The sequence below is a fragment of the Pteropus vampyrus genome, unplaced genomic scaffold (genome assembly GCF_000151845.1).
Source record: "Pteropus vampyrus isolate Shadow unplaced genomic scaffold, Pvam_2.0 Scaffold140, whole genome shotgun sequence".
Lineage (NCBI taxonomy): Eukaryota > Metazoa > Chordata > Mammalia > Chiroptera > Pteropodidae > Pteropus > Pteropus vampyrus.
The window spans coordinates 2,784,551-2,803,318 of record NW_011888921.1 but is presented as its reverse complement, the minus strand read 5'-3'; the positions used below and the strand labels follow the sequence as shown (position 1 = coordinate 2,803,318).

The 18,768-nt window shown below is 37.3% G+C and overlaps 1 protein-coding gene across 5 annotated transcripts in view; it reads left to right on the top strand.

Moving 5' to 3' along the window:
• The first annotated feature begins 1,806 nt into the window (after nt 1-1,806).
• Nucleotides 1,807-18,768, top strand: part of SCAF11 (SR-related CTD associated factor 11) — a 65,727-nt gene continuing 48,765 nt past the window's right edge. For 3 of the 5 annotated variants that reach the window (XM_011368184.2, XM_011368182.2, XM_011368181.2), the window contains exon 1: nt 1,809-2,024. The gene's annotated coding sequence lies outside the window, so the exon portion shown is untranslated. Of the gene's footprint in view, nt 2,025-18,768 lie in introns of all 5 variants that reach the window. The other 2 variants (XM_023535445.1, XM_011368185.2) reach the window with 2 other exon arrangements.

Below are 18,768 nucleotides of genomic sequence, written 5' to 3'. Positions count from 1 at the left end.
TTTACATAAAATACACACAGAACAGAAAATTGCAACAGAAGTCTCTGTCCAGAGTGACACTCTTAGAGCATATATCCATAACAAAGGTACACCCTTATTGCATTGGATAGCTCCTAACAGTGTTTTTGATCTGGTTATATCACATGATTCTTTGAACAGTTTTCAGCAATTGTCTTAATCATTCTTGAAAACATTCTTTATAGTGTACTGTTCGCTCTGAGAGTGACAGGGAAAGGCCCTTCACAAAAATTTTTCTTCCATTAGAAGAAAGCATTTTAACTCCTCTAGATCATTGCTCCTTCAAAAATCCAAAACGCAGCAAAGCCTATTTAATTCCCAAACTTCTTATCAAAAACTACACATTGTAAAACTCCAAAGACTTTGAAACACAAAGAGACAAGGTTGTCATTCACATATTCCTTCAGCAATAATTTACCAAGTCCTTACTGAGTGACAGGCACCGTTCCAGGAGCTGTTGTTATGAAAATTATAAGACATTTCCCCAGTGCTCACAGTGTGAAACAGACACCGAGCAGACCACACACATGCACAGGATGAGGGTGCCAGACAAGCGACCTCACAGAGTGCGGAGCAGAGGACACGGTAACCGGCCTACCGTCTTGGAGAGTGCGGCAGAAAAGGTGGCCAGTCGGTGGGGGTGTCGAGAAAAGTGGGAAGAAATGTAATCCTGGGCAGGGGTCAGCATGACTAAGAGAGAGCAGCGCGCACAGAAAGGGAGGAAGGAGACAGATTACAAGAAAAGGTGCGAGAGGCAAGGCTGGCTGTGATTGAGACCTGGGTAGGCCAAGTCGGCAGGGCGGCCAGGGCTGACTTCATCCCGCGGGAGCTGTTAGCTGGACAATGGCGTGGGCTGGGGGACTGAAAGGACCATCCCGTAGAAGGGGTGGATGGACATCGAGGGCAGGAAGAGCAGTCAGGAACTTGAAGAAACGAACTGTCCAGAAGAAACACTAGGTTAAAGAGTCAGTGACTTTGAAAAAGTCTGTAGAGGTATTTCTGAGGTAAAACAAAAGATATGACAAACCGACAGGGAAGGAATAGACAAGGGTACGTTCCATATAGCAGGCGCCAACAAATTATTGAATGAATAATCATATGTCACTATCTAACCTCTACTCTTGAATTTTTAAAATGCCCACCAGGAGGGAAATAAAGAGGTGGGCTTATAAATTACGGCCACTTCAACCTCCCCGCAGGATGTACTTCTGGTGGGCAATGCTGCTGGGTGAAAACTCAATCCACCGCCAAACAACATATTACACTCTTCAATATCAAATTACCATAAAGATAGGCTAGCAAATGCCGCGCAAAGCCCCTCACATACATGTCCCTAAGAGCCTCCTGCATTGTCTTCAGCAACTCATCGCAACCACCACCAAGGAAGCGCCTGCTCCAGCAGCGCTCCATGCAAGGCGCATGTGCACAGCCTGTAGCGTGGGAGGAGGGCGGGGCGATGAGAATGTTTCCCAGAAGCCCGCGCTACTCGCTGCCTTTTTTCCTCCCGCTCACAGGCCGCGAGACGTGACCCCGCCCGCCACGTTCCTCTGTCGCAAACGGTGGTTTGCTAGCGCCCCTCTGCGGTCTCGTTGAGCGCCGCAACTGTGCACGCAGGGCGAGAGCAAGAGAGTAGGGAGAGTGCGGCGGGTTCCGCCGCTGCCGCCGTCGTCACCGTAGCGTGTCAACAGTGGCGGCGCGGCAGGGCAGAGCGGAGCAGAGGAAGGGAGGGGGAGAGGGGAGGGGAGGGGAGGGAAGAGGCCAGACAAGGCGGGGGGAGGGGGAGCAGCAGTGGCGCAAGCCGCGCGGAGCCGCGCAGCCCGGGTCCGCTCCCTTCTCTACCGCCGCCTTCCGACTCGGCCGGCAGAGCCGGCCCCCCAGCGGCCCCCGGAACACCTCAAAGCGGCTGAAGGAGTCCTTGCTGGGAACTTGGCGGCGGCGTGACGGGGACATAGGAACCTGCAGTGGGGCCGCCGCCGCCGGAGCAAGCGCCTCGACCTCGGCCTGAGGTAAACACGGGCCGACCTCAGGGGTGGATGGGCTCGCGCAGCTGTCGCGGCGAGGTGGGGGTTACAGGCCGGCGCCGAGCGGAGCAGCGGGCCCGGGGCGACGGGAGGGAGGACAAAGTTTCCGAATCTCGCGCGGCCCAGGCGGCGTCCTGCGCTTGGAGGAAAGTTGGAACTGTCTCTCGAGGCGGGGGAAGCTGCGGCGGGGAGGGTCCCCCTTCTCTGTCGCTACCCGGCGAGGGAGGCCCCGCTCCAGCCGCCGCCGCCTCGCTGTCGGCACCCTGTCCCATTTCCTCCTTGTGGCCTACCCGCCTCCCGCCGCCTCAGCCGGCCAAGCTTGTCCCCGCCCGAGTGCGAGGTCGGAGGTGGAGGTGTTGTGGAAGGAGGCTCCACGACAGACTCCCCACACATACACCCCCTCCCTGCAATGGAAACGTGTCCGGCTTGGCCTCCGGGAGCTCCCCGACTCCTCTGTCCGCTTTACTTGGGATACTTTGCTTTTGTCAATTGCGTCCAAGCCCGCTTGTGAAACCAAACTTTACTACGTCGTGACCTCCCAAAGTGCGCGAATAGGAAAGAGCCGGCGCTTGCTTCTAAGCATCAGCCTTTACCCGATGCCCTGAATTTCAAACTTCTCCCACCCCCAATTTTTAAACCCGTTTCCTGGCCTGACAACAAAAGGGCCAGGAGTTCTAAACTTTGCTAAATCAGTTGCCCCTCCTCAGATCTAGGAATTTTGAACCATTTATAGACTTTCAGATTGCTGGCCACCTACACACATTTTGAAAATTTGTTTTTAAACTAAACACTTAATTTAGAATAGTTGATTAAAACATTCACAAATTCAAATGTTGAGTTTTAAAACATTGCCATATATTTTTGTACCGTATTACATACAATGTTTACGAGTTGAGCATTTTTCATTCCTTTTGGGTTACATTTTAACTAACATCTTTATGCTATTACCAGTGAATTGAAATATTTAAGCAAAATTGATCAAAAAGTTTTTAATAGAATGCTTTGGCTAGCATATAATGCTGATGTTAAATTTTCCCAGTTTGGGCCTTTTCACTGAATATGGGGAAAAGCATTATAAAAATGTATTTTTCTTGTTTTAAAAGAAAAGTTAATTCATGCATATGATTGCTTGGCTCAGCAGAATATTAAAGGCAAAACATTCTTAAATAATTGGTGATTTTTGTATTTTACTAGTAATTGTATTAAAATTGCAATATGCAATCAAGTCTCTTTCCAGACCACTGCTTTCTCTTTCCTGTTTCTTTGGCAGTTAGCTTCATCATCTCACTTTTTTACTCTTGGTTAAGAGATACAGTAAAAAGTTTGTGGGACTTTTGTTTTTGTTGTTGAAGTTTCAATTTATTGGGCAGAAGAAATGAAATTTTGAAATCGTTGGAATTTTTTGTTTTATCCTATCATATCAAAGATAATCTGAATGTACTTTATATTGTGTTTATGCAGTATAATTTTTTTTTTAAATTAGCAATTCTTATTGTTGCTGCACTTTTTCACTACAATATTTTTTGGTACTTAATAATCATTCAGTTTTATATTCAGATAGTGACCTTTTTTCCTGAGCATTTGAGTACATTTTGACATTTTGGTGGATAAAATTTGGGTATTTGCTTACTCTAAGTGTACTCATGCTATAAAGATATTCTTCAGTATGTCAAGGAGGGAGAAAACTGTGGAAGAAAATAAAAAATTATTTCTAAATATGCTGCCTGGAACGTGTCAGGGAGAAAATTTTAAGGGGAGTTTTTGTATGTCTTTCGGTGGTGGTAATGGGGTTCATGGGTTAAGACTGAAACTCTAGGGGTCACTCACTTCCCCATCATCCTGGGCCCTAACCAATACTTAGGCAATTTTTTTTTTTTGAAAAGCTGTTCTGTTAATTAGCAGAAATAGGACGAATCCGTGTCTAACACGTTGATTCATCAATAGCATCTTTTAGTAATAAATAAGAGTATAATATTTTACTACTCATCAACTTAATACTGAACTTTTTAGGTACATCAGTGAGATAATTGTAAAACCTAAGTAAAGAGAGTGGAAGGCGTAAAGTAATAAAAAGTCAGCTCTAGAATAATTCATTAACTTTCTTTTAGCAAGCTCTGCCATCCTCTGCCCTTGTCCTTTAGTGATGTAAATTGAATATTTTCTTACCTTGCCCAATGAAATAAAGATGCTTAAAACCTAAATTCTTAATTATGTTCTCTATCCCAAAGAATAAATTAATAGCCTTGCACCTTATCTTGCATCTGAATGGTGATAACTGTTAATAGCACTGAGTAGAGCCCGGAGTAAAAATACTCAGTATTATTCTGTTGCTATTTCAAGACTTATCTTTGCATCGTCCGTGTAGTCTTCTTTTGAATTTGTGACTTTGTTAATTCCTAGTACTTATACACATAAAAGTTCGATATAAAATGTGAAAACACCACCATCCTCTCACACTTGCAAAATAGCTTCCTGAAAAGTCTCACTGTGAACTTTGTTCACCTGTAGTCTATACCGCTCAATAGCCAGAGTGCTCCTGTTCAAATATGTCAGATCAAGTCACTTCTCAAATGGCTACCCTTCTCAGTCATAGTAAAATTCATAGTCTTTACTGTGGTCTGTCAGGCTCTGAGTATTTTGAGCCTCTTCTTTTTCTCTGATTTCCTTACTTCAGTCTTCCTCCAGCCACACTTCTTTGCTACTGAGGTTTTCTCTGATTGCTCTGTATAAAACAGCAGGCCCTCCTTCCACATTTCCTAACACTTTTTAAGCCAGATATTTTCCCATAGCATTTATCACTTTCCAACACACTGTATAATTTGCTAACTTACGTTTATTGTATTGTTTTCTTCACTTTAATGCAAGTTCTCAGAACAGGGTTTGTCAATTGGAGTTACTGTTTTGTCCCCAAACACATGAATAATGCTTGCCTGATACATAGTAGGTGCTTAATACATACTTAATGAATTAACATGCTTTCAACTGGAAACATTTTTAAAACATTAAAAATAGTAATTGTGGTTTGAAACTTTTGACTGTGCAAGTCTCAGTCTTTTGCGTAAACTGCTAAATTACTTATATCCATGCATTATGTTTAGTTTATGGGTCCACGGTTTTAAAGGAGAGTATGGCAGAGTGTGACCTTGAAACAGATTTATCAGAAGACAAAAAGAACTAAGAATGCTTAGCTAAGAGTAGAGTGGTATATATCTTACTGTTTAAAATGTCATTTAGAAGCCAAATCAAGCATAATTTTGATAGTTCCAGAAGGCAGAACTAGTATTGTGATGATGTGTATTGAAAAGGAGAGGCAGTAAGGGTGGATGTGGGAAAATTAATTAAGGCTTTGCAGTAGTAATACAGAAGAGATGAGAACAGCTTGAATTAGGATCACAAATGATGTGGAGATTGACAGTAGTGAATGGGATTTGCTACTAGTAGGCCTGAGATGATGGATTGAAGGTAAAGGAGAGAAAAGTTTCAAAGATGACTTCTGAGTTAAACAGCTGGATTGATGATGGTACCAAATAAGGACCATGGTTCTTTTGATTCTGATAATAGGTTTAAAGTACCTTTGGAACTTTCAGGTGAAAATTTCTGTAGGCAATTAGAGATGTGATTCTAAAATTTAGGGGAAGTATGGTATGGAGATAGAAAACTAGAGTCATATATGTAGTTGAAACTATAGATGGAATTGCCTAAGGAAGGGAATATAACTTGGGGGAAAAAAAAGATGCTAGAGTGGAATCATGTGGCCTCTAACATAAAAAAAAATTTTCTGGAGGAATATCAGCTCTCAAAGAATACTGCAGTGGTCAGAGAAGTAGGAGATGAGTGTGGTATTATAGAAACCAGAGGAAGAGAGTATAGATATACCTACCTCGTTTTATTGTGGTTCACTTTATTGAGCTTCACAGTTATGTTTTTTTACAAATTGAAGGAAAGACCCTCCACCAGCAAAAAGATTACGACTCGCTTTATTGCTATGGTCGGAACTGAACCCACAATATCTCCGAGGTATGCCTGCATTTCAAGGGGAGAGTAGTCAATAGTGCCAAGTGTTAATGAGAGTTAAACAACATGGAGCTCAATCGCCTTTTGAATAAGCAGGATAATAAGCTTCTTTTTTTTTTTTTTTTTTTTCAGACTGATGCTCTTATAATTGCTTAACTAGATCTAAAAGTACTGAGATGAGAAGATTAAGAAATTATCCACCCATTTACGGTAGAGACCTCATGTTTATCAAATATTTACTGTGTGCCAACCACTCTGTTCTAGACATTTTACATACATTTTAATTTGATCTTTTCATCAGCCTTTCAGTTTTGGGTATATCAGTCCTTCTTACAGAAAGGAGTCCAAAGCTCTGGAGAACTTAAATGACTTCCTAAGAATCTTTACCCAAGTCCTTCTGATTCTTTGGCATTTAGTTATTCATCATATCAGTTGGCCTCCCAAACTCCAAATCAGTGTTGTATAGTAGTAGTAGTAGACCTTATTGTGATGATGGAAGTGATCTGTATCTGTACTTCCTAATACAGTAGGTGACAGAGACAGGTAGCTGGCTGTTGAGCACTTGAAATATGGCCAGTGTGACCAAGGAACAGAATAGTGGTTACTGTATTGGACAGTGCAACTATAGATCAAAGGTCATTAAGAATCCCATAAATAATAAAGGAGTCCTTTCTTATACAGTAGTACTCCCTTATCTGCGATTTTGCTTTCTGTGGTTTCAGTTACCTATGATCAACTGCGGTCAAAAAATATTAAGTGGAAAATTCCAGAAGTAAACAATTCATAAGTTTTAAATCTCACGTCATCCCTCTCCATCCCACCTAGGACGTTAATCATCTCAGCATATTCACATTGTAGATGCTTCCCTCACATTAGTTACTTAGTAGCTGTCTTGATTTTCAGATAGTCTCAGTATGGCAGTGCTTGTGTTCAAGTAACCCTTATTTTACTAAAGGCCTCAAAGTGCAAGAATAGTGATGGCAATTGGGATATGCCAAAGAGAAGCTATAAAGTGCCTCATTTAAGTGAAAATGTTGAAAGTTCTTGATAGTAAGGAAAGAAAAAAAAATTTTATACTAAGGTTGCTAAGATATATGGTAAGAATGAATCTTCTAGCCGTGAATTGTGAAGAAAAAAATTCGTGCTAGTTTGTTGAGAGAGACCACATTTACATAACTTTTATTACAGTATATTGTTGTAATTGTTCAATTTTATTAATTGTTATTGTTAGTCTTCTGTGCCTAATTTTTAAATTAAACTTTATTATAGAAAAAACAAAGTATACATAGGATTCCGTACTATTCATGGTCTCAGGCATCCACTGGGGACTTGGAACATATTCCCGGAGGATAAGGAGTGACTACAAGAGGTAGAAACACATATTCTTCATTTGAGAGTACTATTTTGCTGATATGCTCATTTTAGGTGCTGTAAGTGAATATTGTAGGTAGTCTTTTTCTTTTTTCTTTTTTTTTTTTAACAATCTTAAACTTTCAGGAAAGTTCTAAGTATAATATAAAGAACTTTTTTTCCCTGAACCATTTGAGAGTAAGCTGACAGTAAGGAAAGAAAAAAAATTTTATTCTAAGGTTGCTAAGGAATACAGTACAAATGAATCTTGTAGCCGTGAATTGTGAAGAAAAAAAAGAAATTCGTGCTAGTTTGCTGAGAGACCACATTTACATAACTTTTATTACAGTATATTGTTGTAATTGTTCAAGTTTATTATTATCCTGCTTAAGTCCCAAGTACAAAGAACTCTCCCCTACCAACCATTTGAAAGTAAGCTGCAGATGCATTTGAACAGGGACTTTATGTTACATACGCTATATCAAAATAAGGAAATTATTGCTATATTACTACCACTTAACCCTAGGCTTCATTCAGGTATTGCCAGTTTCCACAGTAATTTCCTTTGGAAGACAGTTCAGTATTCTGTGTTGCTTTAATTGTAATGTCTTTTTACACTCCAACCTAGAACAACCCCAACCCCTCAGTCTTTTCTTGATTTTCATGACATTGACAACTTTAAAACATTACAGGTCAGCTTTGTTGTAAAATGTCTCTCAATTTGGATTTGTCTGATATTTTCCTTATGGTTGGATTCATATTGTGCATTTTTTGGCAGGAGCATCCCAGTAATAATGCTGTGTTCTCATTGCATCCTATCAGATGGCATACAATTTCTCTTTGTCCCATTACTGATGAAATGCAATTTGATCACTTGATTAAGGTGAAGTCTCCCCACCTTATTTACTATAAAGTTTTTTCCCCCTCTTAGTAATTAATAAGTGTGGGGAAGCATTTTGAGACTGTATAAATAATCCATTCCTTATCAGATTTGTTGTTTATTCTCAAATTGTCCCAGCTTTGGCCAGTGAAAGCCCTTTCAAGCTAGTTTCTTTGTTCTTTTGACATGCTTTGAGCACTTCTTTACTTCTTGAAACAAGAAAATGTTCCAGGCTCACCTGTACTTTTCCTGCCACAGCCTAGAATCAACCATTTCTCCAGGGAATAATTTTGTTTTGTTTTGTTTTTGTTTTTGTAGAGTAGGTATTTAGAAACCAGGATTTGGGAGCTGTATTTATATATGTATGTAGAAAACCATGAATTGATACGAGTGTCAATCTACAGTGTTTAAAGTTTTCTCCCTTTCCAAATTTATAACTCTCTTCTCTTACAAGGAGAAACCCGGCTCCCATTCTCATTAGTGTGTTTACTTATATGATCAATCCTCTGTGTGTAGCTGTTTTCCATTGCCACTGCTGCTGCCTCCCGTGTTGCATAACATTTTCACTCTGCTCGTGCCAGAATGCATGCCTCACTTCAGACTTCTCATACCTCATGCTGAGGATCTCACAATTTTGTTTGAGTTCCAGTACCTCACTCTGGGCTCCCTCACCATCCTTACGATAGACATAATTGCTCATTGACTTGGGCTCTAACACTTCCAGGTAGAATAGCAGCATATGCAGACATGTTCTTTTCAAGATTATATGAACTTATTTTTATTAAAGGTTATTATATCAAAGATTTCAGTGAAAATTGGTGATCAAATGTTCTCAACTTTATTTTTTTTTTTAAACCCTCTTAAGACTCAAATCTCTATTAGTGATAAGACTAATCTTCCTTATTCTCCTTTTTATCCTTGGAGTTCTCAGATATACTTTTAGGGGAGTCTTTTTAACATAATTTCGATAATAAGATAAAAATCAGTTCACTTTTTATATATAGGCTTTGGAGTCAGTCAGACCTGACTTTGAATTCTGTTTGTCCTATATACTACTAATTATCACTTTTTATATGTGACTTAATCAGTGTCCCAATTTCCTCACCAATTTTAACATTTACTTAAGTCTGATGGTAAAAGCAGCTAATTCTATATTTCATATCCTAAAGTTAGCTCTGTTTAGAACTGGTTTTTCAAACCTTTTTAATACAGTGTTCTGGTGTTCAGCATTGGTGGTGCTTTAGTTTTTAAAATGTATTGTGATGTGATATATTGAGGATTAGATGTGCAAAAGCATGCCAGAGTATTTAGTCATTGCCTGATATAAAGTAGGCACTCTCCTTACCCATAATCCTGTGGTCTGGGTTTGTTGATATCTGTCTATTAGATCTGGGGATGAATTATGGCCTTTGCTCATGGGGAGCTTAGTCCTAATCAGGTTTTCTTTATTGCTTCCCAGTGTTCTGTTTTTTTCCTGACTAATTTTCCATACTTTCTTCTCCCACTTCCTGCTGCTGCATTATCTTTAAAACTCCCAATTTAAGCATCTCAGAAACCACTCAAAATAGATAAATGGGAGAGAAGTAGACTTTTCCTTAGTGATTCTCTGCTTTTTACAAAACACAATTTTAAGTCCTACCTTGGACTTAAACTTTAAGTCTTTGCCTTTATCTCCTATTGCTTTCTTAAGTGAATTTATTTTGACTAAATTAATCCTTAAAAATGCCTGTACCTCATTTTTGGCACTTAGCATATGCTATCTTGTTGTTTCTCCAACTCTACTTTTTGCACCAGAAAGGGGTGTACTATCTTAATACATCTTGTATTCCAATGCCAGGCTCAATACCCTAATCACAGTAGTAGTTGAGAAGCTTAAAGTAAACAGAAATGAATATAAACATTAAAGAGAGCAGCCACAGCAACTAACTGCTTTGAAAATTCCTTGGGATCAGTGAAACAGCTTACAAATGATACATGATCCGGTTAATGTAAATATAATTGTAACACCATTTTGTATGCCCAGGTGGCCTGTCAAGAAAATTGTTTCTTTAATTGTTCTAATGGAGAGTACAGTGTTAATAACTTAAAGTTGTAAGTTATCAATTCACTTGAAAACCTTATAGAAAAGACTTCATACAGGAAAGTTTTTATGCGTTAGGCCATATTTCTTTAGTAACTATTGTACATGTTCAGTTACTTAGACATCAACATATGAGTCATATGAGGGAGATGAATGAAGCAACATAGTTTTATTGTTTCAAAGCTGCAACAGTGCTAGGTAAAACTAAAACTGAACATGAATAAATCTAGTCAAGCCCTTAAGAGAAGTTTAAAATATATTTCATATTAGTCTAGCCATTTCAACTTTTTTTGATTACTATTTACATGGCATAACTTTTCCACACTTTCATTTTAACCTGTCTGTGTCTTTATATTTAAAGTGCATTTCTTGTAGACAGCGTGTAATTAGGTCTTCAAGAGTCTTGCCTTTCACTAAGTTTGGTAGATTTGGGGGCCTTATTCTTAAAACATTTTTTTTTTCTTTACCAACCTCTTTCTCCTCTTTTTCTGGAATTCAAATGACATGAATAGAACTTTGGACGTTGTCCACAGGACCCTGAGACTCTTCATTTTCTTGCAATCATTTATTTCTCTGTTCTTCAAATGAGATCATTTCTACTGATGTATCTTCACATTCACTGACGCTTTCCTTTGCATTTCCATTCTGTTATTTAGACCTTATTTCAGACAGTGTACTTTTCATTTGTTTCTTTTTTTAATAGTTACTGTTTCTCTGTTGAGAACCTGTGTCTTTCATTGTTGAAGTGTTAATTTTTCCTCCCTGTGTGTGTGTGTGTGTGTGTGTGTGTGTGTGTACACTTTAGAACCATGCTTGACAAATAAAATGTGCTGAGTAAATATTACCCGTGGTTGTTATACATAAATCATTCATTCAGAACTGTTTATTGGGCACTCATTTGAAGGCACGATGCTGGATCCTGGTCATATAGTGACTAAGACGGATAACAACTTAAAATTTTGCAGTCATTTCAATCATTAAGAGTGTTACCACTTCTCATTTTTTAATACTTTTAATATCTAGCGACTTGGATTAATATTTTCTGTTTTCTGGCGTAGAGTTACTACTTACCACTGGCTTTATGACCTTGGACAAGTTACTTATTTTCATTGTATGTAAAATGGAGATAATCTCCTTCACAAAATATACTGTAAGAGTTAAATTAGAGAACTTATTACATGTCAGAAAGTAGTAGCTAAAAATAGTATGAAAAGTGTAACCAAAAGTTCAGCCATTGGGGTGTTCAAAGCATTTATAATAGGATTACATTTAGGAGAGATCCTCAGTATCTGCCCATGCCTGATGCTAATGTAGATGAGTGGTTTTCTTGTTGTCAAATAAGTTTTTATAGTGTGTCATAACATATTTCCAGGTTAAAATATGTAATATTGTTTCATAAAATTGTGAAATGCCCCTTTAAATTGTAAAATATTCATTGGAGAACAGATTAATTATCTACTTATGTAACAGAATTGTATTTATCTCTGAGATAACTACCTAGGATGAGTTTAAGAAATTCAGATAATAGGCATAGCTAAAGTAAACAGTGGAAGCCTGTTTACTGTATAAAACAATTGCTTTTTTTACCCCCCAGTATTAATTTTGCTATAGCAAGTTGTACTGATTTAGAAGGGATTAGTACAAAGAAAGTGACATTTCTTGAGGTACTGGTCAGAATGACATTTGGTGTCTGTGCAAAAAATAATTTCTGGAGTCGAAACTCTGTAATGTAATATTTTTAAAATCTTGTTTAAACAGAACAGAGCAATATTTCAGAAGCAATGTTTTGAACAATTGTTCTTTTTTCCCTATTGTCATACATGAAATCTATTTCCATTTCTCTGTAACAAGCATTTATGTGTGGTCATTTATTGTAACTAATTCCTCTCCTTTAATTCTTAGATTTGTTTATTTGCATGTGTTTCCTGTACCTTACACAGTTTCCCCTGCTCTTTTTTGGGGAGGTGGGTAGACAGGGGTTGTCATTTCAGTTCATGAGTCTTGCCAAGGTAGACCAGGGTTAAATTAAAGATATAGTTGACAGTTTTTCTGTTTTGAATTAAATGAAAAGGATAAGAATACAGCAGTTCCTTCTCTGCTTACATACTTCCATCCAGGATGCCTTTCTTCTCTTGGTTATTCAGCTTCCCAGATATGAGGGTACAGTGCTGTTGATCTCAAAGCCTCCTGTAGTCCTCTCAGGGAGTTTGGTTGTGAGATGAGTCTCTAATACCTTACTGTTCTTTTGGTTTTTGTTTTTAATAGGCATAAGGCTTAATCTTCTAAATGTAAACTCTCTACTTTTCTGCACTTGTAACTTCCCTTCAAGTGACCTGTAATAGGCATTGAAGAATTGCTAATAGAAAGAAAGAAAACACGTAAGAGCTTTAGGTTTGCCTCTTTACCATTTAAATTAGTCATGTCATCTTGCCTTAATAAATGGAGGTGAGAAAACGGAGGTGAGAAAATGGAGATGAGAATCCCAACGGCAAATGAAAATGACATAAGTGTGGTTATTACAGAAGAATTGCAGAAATATATATTGAGATTATTGGAGGACGTGTAACATGTACCGTTCTTTAATTGTTGCTCTTTTGGAAGATAGTGGAAGCTTTATCAAACCCTTTATGGTAATGTTCAGGAGCATAAAATGCACTCATTTTTATTTTTGAAAATAAAGAATTGCATTGTAGGTATGTTCTCATAGAGTGGACATTTTTATTTTTGAAAATAAAATATTGCATTGTAGGTATGTTCTCAGAGAGTGGACAACTGTCACGTGAAAGTGTAACCCAACTCAGAGCCAACTGTAATGCCTGGCTTCTCCCAAACAATAAAAAACTGGCCAGCTCCATACCATCCCTAGAGTCTTGGAACTGACCTCTTTCTACAACTCTGGTTTAGTATTTAGCAGAGTTGTGAAATTGTGCCTGTTGCTTTTAATTTCTCTATCTACACAGGCTGTAGATATATGTTGTCTGTCAAACCTTTCAATGCTATAGAAATACAGGAACCAGAGATAGAAAAGTCAAATAAGTCCTCTCAGTGTCATTTGTGGCGATATAATTTGGGTGGCCTCTATGTGTTGGTGATGGCAAAGAACCATTAGAAAGACTGAGACTTTGAAGTCAGTCAAAAAGTACCTTTGTTGAAAATGTTAACAATTTATATTCTAGTCCATAATTGCTCTCTCACATTAGTCTTTACTTTTAAAAACATTTAAAAAGTCCATTAACGTACAGTAAAATTGACCTTTTTGGGGTGTGTAGTTCTGTGAATTTTAATACATGTATAGGTTTATATTACTATCACCAGTTTCAGGATTTAGAATAGTTCCATAACTCCCAAAAAACTCCCTCATGCTGTCTGTGCAGTCAAACCTTCCCCTAACTCAGGCAGCCCCTTAATTGTTTATCACTGCAATTTTGACCTTTTGAGAATGTCATATGAATGCAGTTGTATAGTGTGGAACTTTTGAGCCTGGCTTCTTTCACTCAGTATACTGCCTTTAAACTTCATCCAAGTCTGAGTGAAGCACTAGTCCATTCCTTTTTATGGCTGAATGGTATTCCACTGTATGGATGAATGTACCACAGGATTTTTTTACAAATTGTTATAGTTGATATTTAATATTATATTAGTTTCAGATGTACAACATAGCGATTAGACATTTGTATACCTTATGTTGAGATTACCACACTAAGGCTAGTAACTATTTGTCACCATATATAGTTATTATGATATTATTGACTGTAATCTCATATGTTGTACATTACATTCCTGTGACTTAATCCTGTAACTGGCAGTTTTTATTAGCATAGTTTGTTTACTTTTATGAAATCCAATGTATCAACTTATTCTTGTATTGTCTTCATCTGGTTTGGGTATCAGGGTAATTAATGCTGGACTCGTGAGTGAGGAAGTATTTAATCACCCATTTTCTGGAAGAGATTGTGTTGAACTGGTGTTATTTCTTCTTTAAATGTTTAGTAAAATTCACCAGGGAAATTATCTGAGCCTGGAGATTTCATTTTTGGAAGACTTTTAACTACAAATTCAATTTCTCTAAATAGACTAGGCTATTCAGTGCTATTCTACTTAATCAGTCTTCCTAGAGGTTTACATTTTATTGATCTATTCAAAGAAAGAGCTTTTGGTATCATTGATTTTTCTCTATTTTTCTGTTTTCAATTTCATTGATTTTTACTCTCTTTATTCTCCACCTTCTGCCTGCTTTGAATATATTTTGCTTTTTCTAGTTTTTTAAAGCAGAAGTTTAGATCATTAGTTTGAGATCTTTAATGCTATAATGCTTTCACTGCATCTCACATATTTTAGCTATTTGATACATTTGGGTTCAGGTTTACCATTTTATTTTCTGGGTTTTTTTTTTCTGTTTTTGTTCTTTATCTGTAACCTTTCTTTGAGTTATTTGAACATTTTTTAGTATTCCATTTAGTATTCCAGTAATACATTAGTATTTTATTTTAATTTATTGTGTTTTTGCCTACATTTAATTTTTAGTGATTGCTGTAGGGATTATAGTATACTACTTATGTTCTCACAGTCTTTTTAGAATTAGTATTTACCACTTAAAGTGAAATATGGAAACGTTACCATCATGTAGGTCCCTTTCCCCTTCCCCTTTATGTTGTAATTGTCTTCTGTTACATCTACATATATTGGAAGCCTTTTTAGAAAGTGTTATAATATTGTTTTTAATTGCCAAACATATTTCGAAGAATTCAGGAGAACAGTTAATTATATTTACTTAGATACCACTTTTGCTGCTCTTCCCTCATGTCTTGTGTTTCATTTCCTTTGACTGGAGAGCTGGCAACTAATCTTACAGTTTTCCTTCAACTGAGAATCTTTTATTTCACATTTATTACTTAAGGATAATTTCACTGAATTGTGGATTCTGAGTGTACAGTTCTTTTCCATTTTAGCATTTAAGAATGTTATTCTACTTCTTTCTGATGAGAAATCAAGTTATTCAAATCATTAACCCACTTTCCCTTCATAAGTAATGCGTTAGTTATTCAATCTGCTTGCAAGGTTTTTACTTTGTAATTTTCAGCAATTTGATTGTGATGTGTCCAGCATGGATTTCATTGGAATTACCCTGTTTGGGGTTTGTGAGCTTCTTCACTCTGGAGGTTTATGGCTTTCACCAAATTTGAGATATTTCTAGCTACTATTGTTGTTGTTTACATCTCCTCTCCCTCCTCTCATTGCACTCATTTTCTTCTCCTTGTGCTCTTGACATGAACATTAGGGATTTTGTATTGTCTAACATAGCCCTGACACACTAATAAATTTTTTTCAATATTTTTTCTCTCTGCTGGTAAGATTGGGTCATTTCTATTAATCTGTTTTCAAGTTCACTTCTGCTATTGAGTGTGTTCAGTGTATTTTCTATTTCAGGCATTGCATTTTTCAGTTCTAAAATTTCCATTTGCTGGTTCTTTATATCATTTATTTCTTGTGATTTTCTAGCTTTTCATTTGTTTCAGCAATATTTACTCTTACTTGTTGGAGCACTTTTCTACTTGCTTTAAAATCTTTGTCAGATAATTCACCCAGTGCTCTACTATTTGTGTCATCTTGGCGTTGGTTTCTATTGATTGTATTTTTTCACTTGAGTTTGAGATTTTCCTGTTCTCTCTATGCCAAGTAATTTTTAGATTTTGTTTTAGATATTTGGAACATTGCATTATAGAACTTAGTGTCTTTTTAAAATTCTATGGAGAATATTGATATTTTTGTTTTGGCAGGCAGTTGGGTTTAGGCCACAAGTTCCAACCATCTGTAGGTTGTAGTTTTAATCTCAGTGCTGTTTTCAAAACTTTTGCAGTACTATTTGGATTTTTTTCATCTGATCACTACCCAGTAGCTAATCTGTGACCTACATGGAGGGTTATCCCATATTTTAGTTTTCAGAGTCTATGGTATGCTATTTATGGTTAAATCTATATATGTGCAGCTGAGAGGTGATCTAGTTCATAAACAGTTTATAGGTTACTTTCTCAAACTCTTTTCTCTCTGTTATATCCTTGGTATTTTCTAGGTCCCCGGGGCCCTTTTACTATCCTCCAGCTAAAAAGCTTGGTCTTCATTTACTCCACTGTGGTGTGAACTTTCCACAGTTGCATCTGGAGCCAAGTGAAGGAAGACAGAAGACAAATCAGTGCGATTAGGCCAGAGTTTCTTCAGTCAGTGAGGATGGTCCCTCTTCCTTAGAGTTTTAGGCTCCTGCTGGCCATGTTGCTACTACTGTTGTAGCCATCACCGCTACAGGATTGCTTTGGAACTGGAACATGGGAATGAAGAACAGAGGGGGGAAAAAAGGAGAGATTTCCCTTACTTTCTGAGCATTAGGAGACCCCTTTCCTGCTCTTTGGTCAGAGCTAGAGAGCTTTTCCTAGAGTTCTTGCTGTTTGTTATTACCAACAGCCACTTCCTAGGTTTCAGGCTGCATTAAGCCCAGAGTGGGGGCAAAACTGGATGGGAAAAAATTAGAAACTCACAGCTAGTTTGATAATATATTTGATTCTGGACTCTTCCCCCACCCACCTGCTGTTATTTACTTTTGAATTTTCAATTAGCTGCTCCATTTATTCTATCTAGGTTTTATAGTTTCAGTGATATTAACAGGGTGGAATGGGCTTACTCCATTTTACACAGAACCAGAGCCCCCAATCTCGTTTATTACACATTTTAGAATGTAATGGCAACTTGAATCTTTTTATTTCATAGTTAAATATGGTTTGTCAACTATATTGTTATTTTTTTTGACATATAATTCTGCCATGTGTAACACTGCAAGCCCTATTGAGATGATGCTATATTAAATGTAAAAGAAATAGGAAAATTTATTTGTCTTCTAGAGCATAGTTTTCAAAAACTCTTAATTTTCCATAATTCTATTACATTTGAAAAATTCTGTTTTCATTTTAAACTCTATTTTTCTGCCTTAGGAATTCTGGCTTCCCTTTCACTTTGGAGTTGTTTTATTCTTTATTCATAAGTAATTTGTTTCAATAATTAGATTACTGGTCATCTTGAGCATAGTATAAGGTGACATGCTTCATGTTTATGGACTCTTGGCACTCACTTGCCTTTGCAGACACTGTGTGCAAGAATTATACTGACCTGAAGCATATGAAGCTGATTTCTATAAGACTCATAAGTGTGGGCGACTTCATCTTCTTTATTTTCAGTTTACCTGGTGAACAACGAGATGTAGGATTTTTTTGTTCATCAGTGAATGGTGCTTGGAAAACAAGCCTTTTTCTGAATAGGTCCAAAATGAAAGAATTGAATATGAAAGAAATTGCTGTTGTTGATCAGCTGCTGACAGGCAACCAAATCACTGATAATCTTTTTAAAGACAACTAGAAAGTATTTCCAGGAACTGACATGCAATAGTAACTGAAAGCAGAGTATGTATCTTAGTCTGTTCAGGCTGCTATAACAAAGTACTGCAAACTGGGTGGCTTGTAAACAGAAATTTATTTCTCACAGTTCTAGAGGCTGGAAGTCCAAGATCAGGGTGCCAGCATGGTTGAGTGAGGGCCCTCTTCTGGGTTGCAGACTTTCCCTTGCATCCTCACATGGTAGAAGAGGCTAGGGATCTCTTTGGAGCTTCTTCTGTAAGATGGGAATCCTATTCATGAGAATTCTACCCATATGATTTAAGAACTTCCCAAAAGCCCCATTTACTAATACCGTCACCTTTAGGGGTTAGGATTTCAACTTATGAACTGAGGTTGGAGAGGGGATATAAATATTCAGACCCTAGCAGCATGTAAATGATTCCATTAAACAAAAATTGAAAGTTGTTGAGTTTCATATCCATTTCAGTTTTACTATTATTTAGTAGTTATAAAGTTCAGTGTTTGAAACTATTAGTGGAAGGAAAAATTTTGAGAGATACTCTCAAAATTTATAGAGATACTCTAATTTACTGGTTCTCCATTATACTTCCTGATTAAGAATTTTATTTGTAACTGAAAAAATGTGACATTGAAAAAATATAACTACTCTGATCATGAATAGAGAGAAATTGTGTGTTAAAGGGACAAACATTTTGTTAATTAAAGACCTGTTATTTTTTTAAATTCACGGTATTCAGTTAGATAACTAATATACTCATAATTGTATGAAAACATACTATTTTATAAAATTTGAAGAAAGAAAAGGTGTTTCTCTCCACCAATATACATATTCAACAATTAGTCTGAAAAGCTTTTTCTGGGCATAGGCCTTTATGATGTGGGGTCAGGACAGTATATCTTTTATATTTTCCTAATGGTCATTTCCATTGAGGAAGTCTAAAAGGCGCAGAACATCAACTGACCTATGTGCTCTAATTTGCACATATCCTTCCTTTCTTTTGAAAA